Source organism: Ooceraea biroi, chromosome 12, assembly GCF_003672135.1.
Source record: "Ooceraea biroi isolate clonal line C1 chromosome 12, Obir_v5.4, whole genome shotgun sequence".
Taxonomy (NCBI): Eukaryota; Metazoa; Arthropoda; class Insecta; order Hymenoptera; family Formicidae; genus Ooceraea; species Ooceraea biroi.
The window spans coordinates 10,013,300-10,033,297 of record NC_039517.1 but is presented as its reverse complement, the minus strand read 5'-3'; the positions used below and the strand labels follow the sequence as shown (position 1 = coordinate 10,033,297).

General features: G+C 39.2%; 1 long non-coding RNA gene across 1 annotated transcript; it reads right to left on the bottom strand.

The window, feature by feature from the left end:
• Nucleotides 1–2,212: 2,212 nt before the first annotated feature.
• Nucleotides 2,213–8,793, bottom strand: LOC105286059. Its single transcript, XR_895170.3, has 2 exons — nt 7,362–8,793; nt 2,213–7,235 (listed from the first exon to the last, which is right to left on the bottom strand). It is a non-coding gene; the product is annotated as an uncharacterized LOC105286059 (long non-coding RNA).
• Between the last annotated feature and the right edge of the window lie 11,205 nt (nt 8,794–19,998).

The window sequence follows — 19,998 nt, the reverse complement described above, 5'->3', positions numbered from 1 at the left end:
CATTGGTTCGCATCGACACACCCCGTTGGGTATATAAACGATGCGCGAGTCCAGTGATGTTATAAACAAAACGTCTTCGTCGAGAGAAGACGGAACTCTCCCTGCTTATTGCTTCTTTTCGAGGCTGCGTAAAGGTTGTTCTACATTAGTCGCAAGCGATTGACCACATGCACATTAATCGCAAGTCGCACGAGTCTTATCCCAGCAAACACAAAGTAACAGGTAATATACATGTTAGTTATAATTTCCCACTCATTAATATAAATACAACATAACATACGTGTTATGTAACAATTACATTGTTGAGTGGGAAATTATAATTAACATGTATATTTCCTGTTACTTTGTGTTTGCTGGGAATATATCATATAGTTGCCATGATAACAAAGCTCGACGCTCAGGTTATTGCAAATCGCAGAGACGCAAATGTCAAATTTGACCAAACTTTGCGACTGCTGCTTGCGAGCAGTTTACGATCGGAAATAGTGCAGCTTACGTTCATGCGATTGCTTGCTTGCGTCTAATGTAGAACGACCTTTACTCGCAAACAATGAGGCTGTCATCACTGTATGCGACTAACTCGCATTATCTGCAGTAATATATATTATTTTTCAGGGCCAAAAATCGGTCCTTTTCAGGGCCACCAAAGATTTAATAACGTCGAAACAGTCTCAAACATATTTCTTGAATAACTTTCCATGTATCATATATTAAATATATATATATATATATATATATATATATATATCTTATATATATTAAATAGATATATTGAAAAATATTCTTAATAAATTTTATATTATTATTATTTATTATTTAGCTTTAACAATATATAGTATATATACATAAAAATATATTAGTATGTATACATACTATGTTTGCGCTGGCGATGCTTATGTTATTAGCACGTTCTTATCATTTTAATCGATAAGTTCTTAATGTTATTAAAATACAAACAATAACTTAGTTTTTAATTTTTGCAAAAATTACGAACTCGTCAGATTAAAAATGGCATTTTTTAAAAACAATGGTTAATTTTTGTTCATAACTGCAAATGATTCTTTGATAGTAGTCAATACATTATTTATTAAACTAGATTTCGAAAACACCTTAATTTTATATTTTAGGTTTTGAATTTGTAAGAATTCGCCTGTGTGCGCCGCGCCGCTTCCGTCCACATCACAGTCGTGCCATCTGCCGTTACCGACCGTTACTCATAACCGAAGGAAGGCATTTATGCCGTTGCTTGTACGTGCAGCGAGACTGACCGTGCATCTTCACGCGAAACGACGATTTCAGCCACCCTTTCATTATCGTATCTTAATAACCGCTGAACGGATCAAGTTCAGAGTAGGCTCAATGGATAACTTGGGTTAGTTTTTTAATAATTCGTAATTATATATAGTATATTTTTGATAGAAAATTATGCTCTGTCGATAAAAAAACAAACGAGTGACGTTCTACGGATCTGCAATATCGCATTTACTTTTACGATGGAAATTGTTTTCTTTTATTATTTATCAATACTTCTGTCGTGTTGGAGTAAAGTAGATTATAATGCATCTTATAACTTGGGTTTATTTCACTGTATTTTTGCATGAAATATCGATGTTCAGGGAAATAATACCATAAGTTGGTAACTTCACCTTTATGCATTAATCGAGATAACCAAGGGGGCATTGGAATGTGGCGCCCTCACAGTTGAGTTGGCTGTCGGTTCCATTATTTATAATAATACAAATATAATATGTAGAGCGGTTATGGAATCGTTGCAGTCGATGCCGCATAAGAATTGAAAATTTCATCGGCAGCATAAATCGTAGTGATAATTATCGTATCCGAGAAACTCTTGTTCGTGTTTGGTATTTACTTACTTACTAGAAGAATCGCCTGCCAAAATATGGATAGGTAGAGTGATAACAATTCTAGCGAATGTCAGATATTTTTTATCTTTTCGATTAATATATAAGTCATACTTTTAAGAATTAGAATCCTAATTTCAGTTATAATCTAAGTTATATAAGTTAATTTTCATTTGCATTAATTTAATATATATCTTTTGCATGAAATGCACGAACGAAAGATATTTTGAATATTAAATATTATAACATACGTATACATGTACCACGCCTGTTTTATAATGCGAGACAGCGAGAGTGCTGCTGAAAAAAGTGAATAATGCAACATTTTGAAATCACGTTACAGCTAACCGTTGGCTATTATAGATTTTATTGGATAAGTTTGGTAATAACATGTACAAAGGAGGCAAAATAATTATAATTCTTTCTTCCAGAAAAAAAATACAATAAAACGCATGATTATGCATAAATATAATTTCTTCACTTTTACACCAAATTATGTTATCGGATTTATATTTTTTATGCAATATCACTTGTTCGTCTTTTTCGGAAAGGTTTATGCGGATATTTCATGATAAGTACATTAACATATGATTTTTCCGAATAATCGATGTATTAAAATTCAGCATGCGACAATATAACGAATTTTATCAGATAAATTTCGATATTTACGTAAACGGCTGTACGTGTTTCCGATATTTTATAATAATTTATGTGGAATACATTATAGACACTGCAATTTGGTTACATGTGAACACAAGCAACACACATATACAATACACACACATGTTTTACAATAATATAAGTATTACATGAATAAACGGATAAATACGCGGAATAATAAGTAATAAATAAATAGGTGGACAAACACACGAAATAATTTATAATAAATAGATTAAATATTGCGCACAAATTCTACGCTATGTAAATGGCTATATTAAATAATTGCTTAGCAATAAATACGTGGAATAAATAAATGGTTAAATATGTGTGGGATGTACTTAGGCTCTCTCCTTATGAAAATTGTTAAGCTACTTCGAAAAGTGAATAAACATTTCACACGGCAAACTTCTTTACACGGAGAAAACGGAGAGCCTTTTAACACATATTAAAGTACATACATGTACATGTAAAAGTACTACATATACATGTACCGTACTGTATTATTCTCCAAACTTACGACACATAATAAATGAGAATAAGCACGCGGAATGATAAATAAGTAATATATAGATGTTTTAATTTATTCATCACTCCGCGTATCCGTCCGCGTATTTATTTGTTATCTGTTATAAGTTTCTATCATATAAATATCTGTTAATAATGATGTCATGTTTTATCTATTGATTCTCATTATACCAAGTAGACTAGATTTTACAGACTAGAATTTTTACAGACTACATTTACTGCTCATGGACTGAGATCGTGTGCTCTACTATGTCAATCAAGGGACGATGACTTGGAAGGGACGTAGCTGTGCGTCAAGAGCGGGAGTATTTTGCTCAATAATCTTCAATAAACTGTGAGTAAACTACAGAGAAAAATTATTATTGTCCATTCGAATGCAGTTACGCAAAGAGCCAACTTTCTCAAATTGTTCTTGATCACAGAATTATGTATTATATATTAATATAATTCGTCATATAAAAAGTATTAAATTTGTACGACTGTATCAAAAATAGTGTCATGTGTATCTATTAAATAGATTATATTCAAACATAATACGAGAAATCTTTGATTGATACGACTTGATACTCTAAAAGATTTAATTATTATGTATAAAACAGCTGTTGGCTTGCATTACATTCTATTTGGCGATTATTTCTACGTGCACTCTCCCGGAAATTCCATCTTCCCCGATTAAACGTTTCAAGTTAATTGTCCATGAGCTCTCTGACTAGATACCACTCGCATGTAATATTACACATCAAACAGCTGTCAAAATTAGACCTGCCTGGTGAAAGATTATTTTTGTAAAAATACTCGTAAATGATACATCCTTATATATTACTCTATCGATTATAATATTCGTATACTTGTTGAAATTTGAATTATATTGTTCTGGACTAGATTGTATGGACTAAATAGAATTATGTGGACTAGATTTGCGGCTAGCAATCGTTTATACACTACAGGTCAATAGCTTTTGCACTGATTTTTATCCATTTTTATTGTATATTAAAGTAAAGGAACTTAATTTTTTAAATTGCTACTTATGTACGCACCGTACGCACGGACTAGCGAGATTAATTTTACTTTCCCTACGACGCAAGCTTAAATTACGTACGTTTTCTATAAAATATACTGCGCGCTCTCTATAATTGTTCAAATTTCTTATGCGTTAGGAATGAAATTGTGCAAACGCCAAGCAAAACTTAGAATAAATTTGATTAGTCCTCAAATACTCATCGAGAGTTTAAAAATATTTTGGATCTGGCCTGCATCTATAATCACAAAATGGAATGGATTCCAAATGATTTCATTAAAGTAAGCACAGCCGCATACCACTCGCAATTATGATTTTATAATGGGGTAGTTTGATTCTCTCTCTTCTCAGGGAGTCACCTGGATATTATTCAGGTGATAGAATGCCACGTGTCACGTATACCGTCTCTTTTCTTCCTGGTGAGGCATCTCCTATCGGTTTCTGTGTTTGAATCTTCTGACATTTTCTCATACAGGGGAATACGGAAGTCCTTCCACCCCGGCGTATACATAATATTGCTAAATCCTTAACGTATTCTGCAGTTAATCTCATACGCAGAATATGAAAGAGATTTACATATTACTATTCGTAAAATTAATAACCAATGACACTAAGTTAAGATCTGTGTCTATCATATATTAGTGTACATTGATTTCATAACTTAATTTTCAAAATTTCACTGTTGACAAAGACGGTTAGCCTGATTACATAAGAATTGCCTAAACATAAAAGTGAAACATGTTAGTCTTAAAATTCTAATAGTAGCATTCGAAATCTCCAAACGTTTCATCTTTCCTTCTAAACAGCATAAATTATTGTTCCAAGAATTGAAAAATGGGAAAAGAGGCGTAATGTGAAATTTGTTTGTAGAAAAATCAATTCATGCTTACTGTAAAATTTTAATAATCAAATGCGATATATATCGCATACTTTGTAGTCATATTACGTTTGCAAATGTATTAAAATAATTTTATGATAGTCATAAGATGCTTTTAATGAAGGCAAATGCTAATAAATAAAAATTTGTAATATATTCATATCCTTTATACTGCTTAGAAGACGGCAAACATTTTCCTTTAAAGTAGACGTTTGCGCAATACGTCTACTTAAAGGAATATCTTTTAATCAAAAAAGTGTGAAGATTTCTAATGCATTATTGCTTAGCTCTTTCCTATATCTCGATAGCTGCCGTTGAGGACATTGCTTTTGCGTATAAATTAATGAGACGATAAATTAAACGCGCTCTAATAAAAAGCAGGCACTTTTTATAATACATTTTAGACATATATTATATTTTGCACAAAATTTCCAGGCTTGTTTCTCTCTATTTTTGCTTGCGTTCGGATATTACGCTAAAGCTTTTTTTCTGATGCAAAAAAAGCAAGAAATAATTAATTACTTCTTAATCATTAAATTCAGAGAATCTATTAACGTTAAGTAATCGTGATACTGGCACGTTTCCCAAAGTACATATCTCTATAATTTGCGTTATTAATCTTACAAATCAAATACTTCCTAGTGCTTATTGCTAATGACTTGACTTATTCTTGACTTGACTTATGGAAAGCAATTATAACTAAGCTAGGATAATGCTAAACAAGAACTGTACAGTGAATGCTTCTAGAAAAGCATGGAGAATCATCCAATTACTTAGGGAAAAACGACTAGTACATAATTATTTGTCATAAGTTTCATATGGCATCGAATCCACGGGCTTACAAACGCATAAATGCACAAATAATACTGATAGAATAATTGGCACGTCATGCCAAGATACGAGACGTATACACGAAACATTGCACATTTGAAGAACAAAATTGCATTCATTGGTGGCCTGCATATTCTTTCTGTTCCGAATATGAAATTATTCTTAAATTGATTATTTCTTAATTAGGACGATAGCTTAGATAATTTTTCGACTAGGAATGACTAGAGACGATTGGACATGACTAAAAATTTATAATGACTAGAATGAAAATAGTAGAGAAAACTTCCGTTGCATAATTAACTTACAATATACAAGTTACAAGTAAAGGTAATTCTAATGGTAGTAAGAATTTTCGGTTGTGTCTATTACTCTTATCCAATTTAATTGATTGTGATTCTAATCCTAAACTAAGGGAATGCGTAGGTATGGTTTTTCAAAGAGATCAATGAAACGCTTATGATCCTAGAGTTCGTAGAACTTATTCGCGAATTTTGGAAACTCAAAATTTGTATTTCTCTGTATCGAACGCGTGATTATTATATCGATATTAAAATTAATTCTTTGTTTTTACTTAAGATATAAATTTTGATTAATGCTATCAAGTACGAACCAATAGTTTTTATATCTGGATATTAGAAATAGTTTTAGTTTTATAATTAGATTCTCGAGATATTTTAACTAAATCAGAAATATATGCGACTAGATTTTATAGTTTTTTGTACTATACGTTTTTGTTTTATATGGCACGTATCCCCAATAAATGAGACATATTGAAGAGAAATGAAAATCTCATCGCTTGACTAGATTGTATCGATACAACTTGCACATGACAAACTAAGTATTAAATATTAAATTTGATTTTGTGTTGTACTCTTTTTTAGCTCTTGTACTTTAAAAGTTACTAAACATAGATTCATTATAGAAACTTACTAAATTAAAATTAATCTCACTAATCGTCAGCTTAAAATAAATTACACTTAAATCAATAAAATGACAAAAACGCTCGGTTGAGAAAATTTTCATTACTACGTTTAACTAAATATTTCGAAGAAATCACTTCGAAAAAAGAATACTCAAACAATAATTTTACCGAAAAATGCCCATAGAGTGGAATTTAGCTTTTAACTCGCAATAATGCGTTTCTATACGAGAAGAATTACAATTAATCTAATTTATGCGAATATAAGTTAACTTATTTGGATTCACGCGCAAAGTACACTACACAATTACACACATTACTTCTATTAAACTTAAACTAAAATTGCATTATCGCGAGTTCAAGAAATATTCCTCCGCATCTCAAAATAAATTTCGTCATACCATCAATATTGTCACAAAACAGACCGCATTCAGCTAAAGCCCGATGTTTTCTACCAGTGATCATTATCGTTGTCGAAGTATGTTGAAGTACACAGTGGATGATGAAGTGACATGCGATTCTTCTCAGTTCTGCCTTCGATTTCTGAAAATTTTATAATCATTATGAATTTTTTTACGAAAACATATTTTTCTTGAAACTATATTTCGCTTGACATTATTTCGGGCAAAATCAGAATCAAATGTAAAATGTGAAGATTTATGTACTTACTCAAATATTTCTTCGTCACGAATTCATTATAGATCTGATCATCGATCCATTATTTACGCCGTGGTTTCAGCACGTTGAAAATGCAAATCTTGAGTTGAAGTCATCAAAGAATTTATGTCAATATCAGGCTGAATTAATTTCTCTCATGGCGTTTTCATATTACTGACATCGTATTTTGTGTTCCTCCCAAAAAGTGTTGTTTTTAATTTGCACAATTCAGCAAGAGCAAAGTAGCTCAATTAGGGTGCTAAATGTATCTTCAGGTTCCTTATGACTGCTGTAACCAGTATCATCTTTGATGTAATACTCTTCATGCTATCCGATACGGGGAATTGCGGAATATTTGAATGAAAATTTTCCAGCGCCGCGGGATGCGGTCGTTCATCTTCACCGAGCGTATTTTCCAAATACGTATCGTTGTACTTGAGCATCAGTACTCTAAATGTCTCTCCCTTCTCTCTCTCTCTCCCACTCTTTCTGATGTTTTACCAGTACAAATAATTCTTTTTCTTATGGTGGATTTCTTATGGCGGAACTTGTTCGCCTCGTAGGTTTTTGTCATCATCAGCGTGGAAATCGAAAATGAGACTATTGTGACCATTTTTTCAATTTATTATTATTTGTTCAAGGTTCTGACAGTTTGTTGAATTGTTCGCCAAGATTGTTATATGTAAATTTTCTCTCTCTCTTTCCTTCCTTCTTTCAATTTGTAGACCAATGGCAACCACATATCGGTTGCCTTAGTTTGACATTTTTATGTTCTCAAGTCCTATATCCATTGGTAAAATCGATAGATTGTCACTATGAGCCTCACGATTCCACGTCAGATTAGCTGGCTTTAACTCAAACTTCCTACGATGTGTCTGTTAATCTTTGGCTACGTTTACTTACAGGGCCGTTGCACGCCGTCTTCGTCATGTCTCTCGTCTCTGCTTCTCCGAATCGGCGTCTCATCGGGTACGGATGATCCTTCCCGTTCCTCGTCATCGCCAGGTACATTCTCACCGATTAGCGACACTCTGCATCAAAATGCCCCTTCTGCTCCTCGACAGATGGTCGTCCATTTCTTAGATCCTCAGCGATTCCTTAGTCGAATGATCGACGCGGCCGGATGAGAGATTTCAATCCGGTGCGGGAAGGGGGCCGATTCGGGAAAGCCAGGCAGAAGGTCGCGAGACCCTCGGAGGTGCGAAGTCGCGCCTGCCACCGGGCGGGCGAGCATACTGCGAGGGACGATGAGGGAAGGAGAAGGAGAAGACTGAACGTTGAACGCAGAGCGAATGAGCGGGAGAGAAAGAGAGAGGAGAGCTGGCTAGGAATCCTCCGAGGGCCACGCAAGCGCACAGTCACTCGTCCGGTCGCAAACTAACCCTAACGCTGTGTCTGCGCTGGGTATTATACACGTGCCCTCACCCCATCGTCCGCTCATTCCCCTTCGTTCCCTTTGGATGCCCATCCCCGCTCCCGGTGCGATGACGACCCCCAGGTTTCACGGTCGCTTTGTCGGTAGGGCACCCGTGGCGCGTGCCTGCCGCCACCTCGACGCCAACCCTGACGAGCTTGCTGTCCCCCTTTAGCTGCCCCACTATAGGTACCTCGGGTTGCATCTCGGGTTCTAGGGAGGGGATGGACAGCGAGCCCCATGGGAGAACAGATCCCAGCATCGCGCACCCCCACCTCCCACGCCGAAAACCCGTTCGAGCGCTCTTCTCCGAGCGACATCACCTACATCCTATCTCCGTGCCCCACTACGGCACGTCGGCACCCCACCACGAATGACAGCGCGTCCCGTGGTTTGTGCGACGCGAACTGATAGACATGCCCCCGGTATCACGCTATTGGTGGCGGATGTATACTGTGCTCCTTTCGGCTGCTCTCTTTCCGTTTTCCCTCTTTCTCTCTCTCTCTCTCTCCCTCTCCCTCGGCTCTCCCATTCTCTCATCGACACCGTTTGCGGACGGCGAATGACGTCCCACACTCGAAAACAATCGCATTGGCGCACAGATTCGAATTCAAATCCACTACCGGGTTTTTCACGACCGGGCGACTGTTTTGACGGTTGACTAATTAATTCTAGCCCCTCCCCGCAACCGGCCAATGTGGGCGCCGCGTTTACGTTCTCTCCACCACTATCACCGTCGTCTCTCCCGCGATGAACGAGCCGTTACGCTCCATTCGCGCGCTCGTTATCCCTCGTACGCTTCATTCCTCGTCCGTTACGATGCCAAGTCTGCAGCACCCCGTTAACTCGCTCAGTCAGGTGTCGTACCCAGCCAAGTAACTTTATTGAAATTACTAGTTAAGGTATTTGTTTGAGCTTAAATCACATTGCTTAACGAATCAAAAATAAAATTTACCGTAACGAGAAAGCTATCATTGAATTGCAATGGGCGCAATGAAAAATATTAGGCATTCAATATAGAGGGTATCTGACATAAGGCGAAAAACCTTTCGCTCATAGGGAGATCTCGTCAAATTGAATTAAAAAGTCTTATACCACTTTGCAAGAACAACGTAAAATTTCGAGTTATTAATAAAAGAAGATTAGCGAATCAGTATGCGCGATGCGGTGAGACGAGCCTTGTAGGCGAGACTTTTAGACGCGTTGCTAGGGGCGCGTAGCAACAGACGCTCGTGACTGTATTGATAAGTAATAAGGCGGAGTCTGATTGCGAATGGAACAGCATGTTTACATCATAGAGAGGATGTGTGACATCGCACGTCAACAGCCGCGCCTACAAGACTCGTCTCACCGCATCGCGCGTACTGATTCGCTAATCTTCTTTCACCCTGATATTCATCCAGTTTTAAACTTCTTAAATTCTTGCATTGCTAACGAGAGAGGAAAGGTTTGAAAGTATGCGCAGGTATCAACTGTAATACCGTATATATCGTTTTACGTCGGTACTACCGTAGGCAATTGCATCGCGATAATAACGACAGAGCCATACGTCCGTCCGTTAAAGGGAAGTTGTCGGGAACGGCGCCATCGTCGCGAAGAGAACACTTTGCGTCACGGGAGGAACAACGACAGCTGCCTCGTGAAATAGGCGCGTGTAATAACAGCCTCGGCAAAAATCGTCCGACACGCGATGGGGGGTGGCAGGAACCGGGATTACGCGGGAAACGCGCTCGCGGTGTCTCACTGGGGTTTTAGGGGGTAACACGTGCAATTTTCGTGCTCTAATTACATCGTCGGCGAATTTCCGCAACGACGCACTCGTCTGGCGAGGGATACATGTGTCGCGTTTACCTGACGGTGGGAATTCGACGACCTGGTAAGCTACTTTTCCATGATGCCACGCAATTGCTGTAAATTAATTTTATAATAAATTATTCTCCGCATTCGATCGTAAAATATAATCGCTCGACCCCATCGCCGCGACCCGATAATAATCGAAGATGCCATCCGGCGTGCTCGGGGACCGCTTTGTACCGCCCTGCAAAGGAAAAGTGATTTACCTTTGGGGATATAATAAGCGAGGGGTGTGCGGGGGGACGTGAGTGTCCGGGAGATATGTGCGGCACGCGCCGTGATTTTGTAGCAAAGGGTGCGAAAAGCCCTCGTGAATTCTCGGACCGTCGGGCGAGTAGGAGACATAAGGCAACGTGCTGTTCGCTGCCGCAGGGCGCGCCTGTAGATTTACGGCCACCGCATTTTCCCCATGCGATCGACGTACAATAAAAGATATGCACCCTGCTTGCTCGCCTCGCGATGTGTTAAGATACAACTGCAATCTAATTCATAATTTGCAACTGCAATCTTGACACGTACGACTACGTTCGTAGTCAAACTTTTAAAATTTTCTGCAATAACGTCAATTATTGAAACAAGATATAAAGGAAATACTCTTACAATCTGAACTGGCGTCAAAATTATAATATTATAAAAGTGCAATGTATATCATAGTCTATATTCTTTATATTAAAATCTTAAATAAATTATGCGCAGCATTTATATAATAAATAGATATAAAATTTTCTCAATAATATACGCTAATTATATTATTTTATACGAAATATAACAACAGTTCTACATTCTACGTATATTTTTATACGTATATTTTTAACTTGAAGAGATATAATTTTTCGTTCTCACACCGAGAATAGTTATTGTGCGAAGTCGTATTGGTTGTATTTAACGTAGTGCGTCGTACGAAATGCAGTGGCACGCTGCTGGGGCAATCGAAAGTTTATTGTCACCCTCTTGGAGAGCGAGGGGTGAGTTCCCGGCGAGAGATCAATGCCGTTCCGCGTGGGATGAGTGAATTCGATGCGGAACGAGGGAATTCTATAATTCGCGGACCCCCTGGCCGGGGCACGCGTCTGGGATTCACGAGTGCGTTTGTCGCGTCACCGACATGGAGAGACAACCCTCCCGCTCCGTAAATCCCCGCGCGATAAATGGAGCGTCCCGTGATTCGATAGCCGTAATAAAATTCATGGTCGACTCGGAATTTCGCGCAGCCGAAGTAACGCGATCGGATGTTTCCATCGTCGGGGATGCGTCTTCGTCAATGAAGTGCTAATGGTCACGGCACGGTAATTGTCGTACGGACGACACAGATCGCAGATGCTCGAAGTTTTCTCTCTTGCCGGACGCCAGAATGCTCGCTTTGTGATTCGAAGCAATAAAGAACAACGGCTAATTTAATAGAACTCGCGAGGCAGTTATTACTCGGCCAATTTAACTCGTGCCTACGAGTCGCGTTTTTATTATACCGAGAGAATTGTAGTACTATGAATTTTCAAAATTACATTTTTCTCTCTCATTATTCTAACAATCGCGCGAGCACATTTCTTATTCGCGACTGTGCTTTAATTTTCCTGTAATCTTGGCGCAATCGCAGCGAGAATAACGATAACACGATTGATGTAACAATAGAAATATGTATAAAATTTTATTCGTATTTTGTATGATGACGATACCAGATGATTAATACTATGAAATTATTGCTAAATGCGGTTCTCGATAAATTCTTGATAAACCTTTTTGTCCTTGCTTGCTGACATTCGCACTTGTTTCTCCTTCGCTCCTGCATCGTCATTCACCGACAAGCCTCAGTTTGATTGACTAGGTAGACGCTGTCGTGACATCGGCGGAATATGCGGGCTTAACATTGGCATTCACGGTCGATTCGTGGCGATTCAAGGTTCCACGTGTGCAATGCCAAATTCCTATCATCTAACTCGAGGTCGTGATAATAGCTATCGCCGACTTGCTGACCTTCCTCTCGCTCAAACTTTCGGAATTTTCGCCGACGTGTCACATTTCCGTTGAACACTCGATGATTGACCTACTTTTTTTTCCTTTGCAATAGATTGGACACGTTGTTTCTTCAGAATACGTTGCCCTTCAGAAATTACACACTTTACAATTACAATTTCGAGTAATGATTCTGTCCTCGTCGGTGAAATCCTGCTTGCGTTCAATCAACATGCATTCAAATTAGAATCGATTAAACGTATGAGATGAACTTTAGATATCCACATCGGAGAGCGGTCGTATCTGCTTTTTGCTTTTGCCTATGCGCACACAGACTCCAGGCAATTTCGGTTAGTGTGGGTTTGATAAATGAGGCCATTACGTGGCCAGGCCTGTAATTAACAGCGCTCCAAATAAATGCATCCTCTCATAATGCTCGAGACAGATGTCGTGACCCCGTCGCGTAATCTTTAATCCACCTTCATAACTCGCATTACCTACTTTGACAATTCCTAAAATTATCATCGCAGTACGGAAACAGATTATTTATCTGGCACTGACGTATATTTGCCTGTCTGTTCAGATGTGAAAGCCGAGGAACGTTATATTATAGAGCATGTAGGAGGGCGTGCGGGCAGGATTGAACGCGCATAATCGATCAGAATAATCCATAGACCTTATCTCCGGCGTGCATAGCGCGCGTCGACAGATGTGTCCCGCAAATGCTATTACGCGCCATGCGCGTGCCTCTATCTATTATCTACTATCTATTGCTCCACCATGCGCGCTGCCGATGCTTTGTCAGCTCTTGAAAATCTATAGACTCATTTTATCATTAGTCTTTTGAACTTATGTATTAATGAAAGAATATGTCTTCCCGTATCTGATTACCGATGACATCACGACGGTTTTTACTTGACGTCGCAATTAACAGTGACAGTGCACCGTTGCGATGCCAGGTTACTGGAGAACTTGTGCGAAGTCACTCGTGATGGATCGGACAGTTCGGCAAAAAAATTCTTCGGCCTTTCGCCTCTTCTTCGGTAGCGATGCATCGCACTCCTCGCAGCTGCGAGACGATCGCGTGCCCGGTCCCGTAACTTAATCCCCCTTCCCGAAACGAATATCTACGATACGGTTTAATTAGCTAAGTATGCCTGCGGCGGGACACCATTACGCCGCACTTTATTGCGCCGTGGGGCGATATTCTCGTTCTCAAGACAAACAGCCGGCCTCTCGAAAGGGGTGCCTCGCAGCGCACAAAATTTCCAGTCACGCTACCAAATGGAATAAACGTTATTGATACGGGCGCTTTAGCTCGGGTTCGGGGGGGGGGGGGAGGGTTGTTCGACACGGGTGCTCGCCACCCCGCTGGTAAGACGTCAAGAGTAAATTGGATGAGACGTAGGGAGAGACACGAAAAATTCTTGCGGACCGCTAAAGAATGAAGAGGGAATCAAGTAACACGCTCTCACTTGCTTGATCGTCCTTAAGAACGATCTTTGCTGTAAAACAGCTTTAGATTTGTGTTGATACAATTTTGTAATTTATTATGTGGGAGTATAGAAACATGCAGACGAACAGATAAAAATAGCGATATAGGCATACGATAATATAAAACGAAAAATATTTAAAAAAATATTATTTAATATTTTGTGTATAAATAGTTTTATTCATATTCTTATATAACATTTGAATGTTTAGTGAGAAAATAAGGAAATTTACAACCAATGGTTTGTCAGGATACTAATATCGAATAGTTAATCGATCCTGACGATGTACGCAAGGCGAGTCATTCGGACATCTGCCTCCCGCGTGTCAATAAAATAAAAAATAATTGCATCGGCCATTGGATTCTTTAATCGAGACCTATAAATCCAGTGATCGGTTGGGTCACCGTTGCGAGCTTCGTTCGCAAACCAAATGGCTTGTCTCCGTGTCATAACCGCGCCGGTATTATTGGATTGGTTCTTTAGGAATTCGATAAATTACTGCGATCGTAGGGCGAACGCGATACGCCGATCGGAATTGAATTGACTGCCGGGAGCTTAAATGTGAAACTACCCCACACCGACGCTATCCCCCAAGAATGATGAATCGGGCGACGCTCGATTCTCATCGTCTGACGTCTCAATTTCCTCAACTCGCTACGCGGAAGTTCAATTAACAGCTTAACGAGCACAGGAACACAAGACTTTCAGGCAGTTACAATTCGGTTAAAGAACGTGCGATATCATTTTTATCATCGTTTTGCGAGTAACGGAAGCGCATATCGTTGTGGAATAAAAAAGTTACATCAGAAGGATTCATGTGTGCGATATATTCTGCATTCTGTAATTAATTCGTGGATTCGAATTCTTCAATTAATTCTTAACGTTATTATGCAAACTTCAGTTATTGCGTAACGTTTAATGGTTTAATCGTTTAATCGAGCAGCTATTAAAATGTTCGTTAATTCGTTGTACTTAGGAACGTTTGCGTGACGATTTCTCACGAACAGGTGGTGATCGCGAAGGGGACAGCTCCGCGTGTTTTCGGAGCAAAGTGGCCGCTTTGTTTCACTAGGATTCCGATCGGATCACCGTTCGCGCGACGTCCTTTGTTCTCGCAAAGGCATGTCGCTCCAGCAGTGAAAATGCGCTCGGTGCACAAAAGTGCTCTGTAACAATCTCTCGGGGAGCATACGTGCGAACGGACGCAATCACGGGGCGCTTTATTGTTATCTGTCGTGGGACGTGGCGACAATCGCGATGCGATCTCATGATAACAAAAGAGCCGCGTCTATTAATTACGAGCGATCGCGTAGACTTGATAGGAACTGCGCTCCGAGTGGCCCTTCGGAAGGATCCTTCAATCGCTCTTGATGGTTGCTGGATAAAACATGAATGAGCAATTAGAGATGAATCGTTAATTTATGTATTAATTTAATTAAAAATATTTACTTATTATAAATTCATTGTGTATTATTACGAATTATTAATTTTATTGTGCGTTAAATATATTTTATGACAGAGATGATTAAACATATGATATTAGATGCTTGTATTTTTGCGACATACTATATGCTGTTATATTGTTTTATAATGTAATGGTTTTTATGTTCGATAATGCTCAAACGGATAAATATAGTGATGAAGATTTCATATTTTTCTTCATTTTGAGAAACGACAAATACATATGTATAATGTAATGAGGGAGCGCTAAAGCAGTTATTCGCCACAATTAGTTGTTATTAGGTATGATCAAACCACTATGTAATGGCATATCTAGGCAATCAAATAAAGCTGTTATGTAAATTGATACATCAATTATTAATTACTGTGCTATCTTATTATACAATAAATCTGTCAATAGATACATGTGGATTTACGAAATAAATTTGTTAGCACAAATAAGGAAATCAGACTTTCGGAAATTCCAATCTGAATTATGTCAAAATCTAATTAGGATTAATTAATTATTTTTTGGCAGATCAAGCGGAAGATGTGACATCGGACAATCTGGTTTGGAGTAAGCAGGATCAACTCAAAGGTAAGTCTGTGAATCCTCTATTACATTTCTACATACTTCTTTGCTGTCGAAAGCTGGAATATATCTATCAAACTGATTCAGATATTGTGAATCAAGATCACAAAGGATTTACATATGCGCATCTTTGTTTATTTCAGAAGTTTATTTCCTGTATTGTACGTTTATCATGTCATATCTGTAGCCGCTAGAATTTGTTATTTTTATTATAGACTTTGGTAACGAAACATGACCGGTCCTGAATGGCGTTAGAATAAAGTGCATGAGCAACTGTGCAGAGAGCAAATCGCATATTGCTTGTCACATATATAAAATTATAACATAATATGCAATACGTTGACTATCATACATAAAAGATGCTATCAGATATAAATATATATATACACTGATTATTAAATATTAAATATATATTACATATAACTATATATAATAATATTCGATAAGAGTGCCTTAATAAAAACGATAATATGTCGCGACTTTTTGGTGCTTCTTCGGTTCTTTTTTCAGTGCGCTTCGGCGGTTTTTCGAAGTATATCGACTGGTCGTGAATTAATTATTCGCACAGCGGGGCAAAGCGCATGCTGCACCCCCGCGATATTCCTTCTCCGCGGCGACTATTACAAAAATAACGTAGTATTAAAGCAAGAATTCTCCATTTACGAGCGAGTTTTTGCAACGCGTTCCAATTTTCCCGTCGCCGGCAGCGCCGGCATCCATTTCCCTCAGTTTTCTCCGCCCTCCAGTTGCAGGTTCGCGGCCGCACAATGTTGCGCAGAATCAAGATTCAAGACAATCGATTTGAATAATTGATGGCCGGCGTAGCACGAGGGCTCGCTAGAAAACTTTTGTTACGTGCGACGCGTTAGGATGAGTTTCCAGCTAGGAAGTTATTTTTGTCCCGCGTCGCGCATAGAAATTTCTACCCCGCATTTATTCGTCGCTCACATACACGTTTCTGATTACTCCGACATAATCACGCGTGATTATATCGAGAATCAATACCAGGGATGTGCCGCGTCTTCACCGCCGAGGTCTCCGTAATAAATGCGAATCACACGAGTAGTTTTCACCGAAGAGAGGACTATGTTCTCCCGACTGGAAATTCATGGAATGCCGGTATGCTGATCAGAGGGTGTCCAAGGGTGGCAGCTGCAACAGGTGGGCCCTTTGGTGAGGCTTCGGCGATCCCTTTCGTATCCACCCGCCACCCCTACTGTTGCATAATGACGAGTACTGATCGGTCCATCGTGGAAAAGCATCGAATCGAATGGCGAAGGGCGCGCGGCGCAATAGAAGGAACGTCTGAAATAGTCGTTGCGAGAGAGAAAATCAAGATCTGTAAAGAAATTTGAAGAATCTGATGAAGTTTCTAGAGTATATATTTTAGAATATTATTTATAAAAGTTTAGCTTTTGTGCTTCCGTTTAACGTTTCATAGCAACAGGAAACATTTCTATAACTGCTTGCAGTTAGTCGAGTATGAATAATTTGTGAATGCAACGTTATATATATACAATGGAAAATGTATCAATAATTCATAAGAATTATACATAATTATAGATAAATTTATGTTAATAATTGATATTGAAAGATGTGATTTCTGGTATCATCATAAATGCATTACGTTCGTAGCGTGAATATTTTATTGAAGGAATGCATTATATCGTACGACTATAATATATCGTATTATCATTGTATTATATTTATGTGTTTCCGGTGGTATTCTATCTCCGTTTCGCAATTTATTCTATCACGTGCAGCGTATCCGCGTTCACTTGCTGTTCACGGCAATTGCCGTAAGAGTGTATGCACGAGCCATATGTCGTTATTTCAATAAATGCCGAGGCAATGCCGTAAATACGGAGATACCATAATGCGCACTTTGACGCCCCGCGTCGTGGGAGGCCTATCATTTTCCATGGGAACCCGTAAACATTCGTCGATGACGTATGACGCCTCCGTGGGAATTTTTTCACTGGAACGTATCAGCCGCGCTGCTCTATCGTTGGAAGCAGCCTGTTAAATTCTCGGATTTGCAATATTTAAAACAGAGCGGATGATCGCATTTGCGTTTAAATTTATCTTCTCGACTCGGTTGTATTGTTTAAATATTCGTTGCTTGTTAATATATAATATTGCTTAATTGATTAGATTATTGTGTGATGAAAATTAATTACACATCGAACATACGCATCAGAAACAGAATACAATGAATTTACAAATGAAATATATCAAGTTCGATAATATTTTCAGAATTTGATTCAATTTCTTGCCGAGGATTTTTGGATCAGGTCGCGAATTTGCTTTTCAAATTCAAAGGTGACCGCTTTTCTCAATCTTTTTTTTATAAAGTGTACACGGCGTCACTTAGATTGCGGCCTGCTCGCTCGCAAAATAGCGTGCAATCTACACACTCTAATCGCCTGGCAAAAGTTTAAGGCAACCGATCGATGATGCAGTTGCAGGAAAAAGAGGGAAACGAAAAAAAAGGACCACGACGGCGATCCACGAAACGGATCGGTGTTGCCGGCCCAGCGTGAGCTGCAATTTTCTGGTAATCATTTATCCGCGGCACGGTGTTACACTTTCACCCCCTTCTGGCACGAATATACGTAGATCCGGCCGGCGAACGTATACCATATTACCGTGATTAAACGATCACAGATTAGGCGCAGCCGGTATGTGGAACGCGATAGCGTGTCCTGAGTCCTCTCGCCACAAAATATTCGTATTTAATTTTTTCGCTCTCGTCTTATTAAGAAGTACTTCAGCAATTTTTTCAGCAGATTTTTCTGTAGAACAAAACGCCTACTATAAATGTAAAATTTTAAACAAGATTGTGGAATGAATGATTTTATGGATCATGCATCTTACATTACTCGTTGCAAAATCGATCACTGCCGTCGACAGATTTGCACTGAGATACTCCCATGCAGTTTTAAGGGCGCGGATTTACGCTAAAGGTAATAACGTACGGTAACGAGATGCGAAAAACCACGGTGCCACGAAAGTTGACGTATCGTGCTAGAAGTTTAATCTAGTGTTTCCATCGAGCAGGCAACTTTGTTGATAAAGAGCCTTTACGGACTAAGTGAGCAACTTCGATGTTTCTTGCAGGCAACTTGCAATTAATAAAGAGCAAGCGCCACTGGAGGGGGTGACGATAAAACTTGTCGGACAAAAAGGCCCCGTTGTTCCGCGGCGACATTTTATTCGCACGACTCTCCGAAGACGTACTAATGCACACGGTATTCCAGAACTGTATTACCGTACCTCGCGATCCATCATTTTGCATGTTATAAAGTTACGGCATTATACGGCTATATATATACCTATATACTATTACGTTAAAAAGATTCCTGGAGTAACGATTCCGAGATGTTAATTTAATATCCCATTATATTCCGTCGGGCGAGGGTCGGGTTTCGCTAACATGTAGTGCATCACGATCGAGCCTCTCTCCCGTTCCTTTGTCGACTTTTCCCTTGGAGGTGACGTAACGCTGTATCAGAATCCCCCTCCCAACCCCGCTTCTGCCCCGCGCCGCAGACGGGATCTCTGCAATCCGCATTCTCCCGATTCTCGATCCGCCGTTGCGAGGGGGTAACGTTTCCTTCTCGTCTCTCTTATGTGACACTTGAATGACAGGTCGGTGGGGTTTCGGTGACACCGTAATGCCGGCCGGCCGTGCAATTGCCGAGATTGGGCTGTCGTCAATTATTCCGATTGCCATTCGCGTTTTACGCGGCTGATATACACCGCCGCGCGGTTGCATCTTTGAATCCGAATTTCGTCGGTAGACATTTGTTAGACGCTTGACAAATGTGATTGTTTAAGAATGTACATGACGGACTGTCGGTACAAAAAGTTAGTCAAAATTTGAGGTTTACAATATGTCGTTTT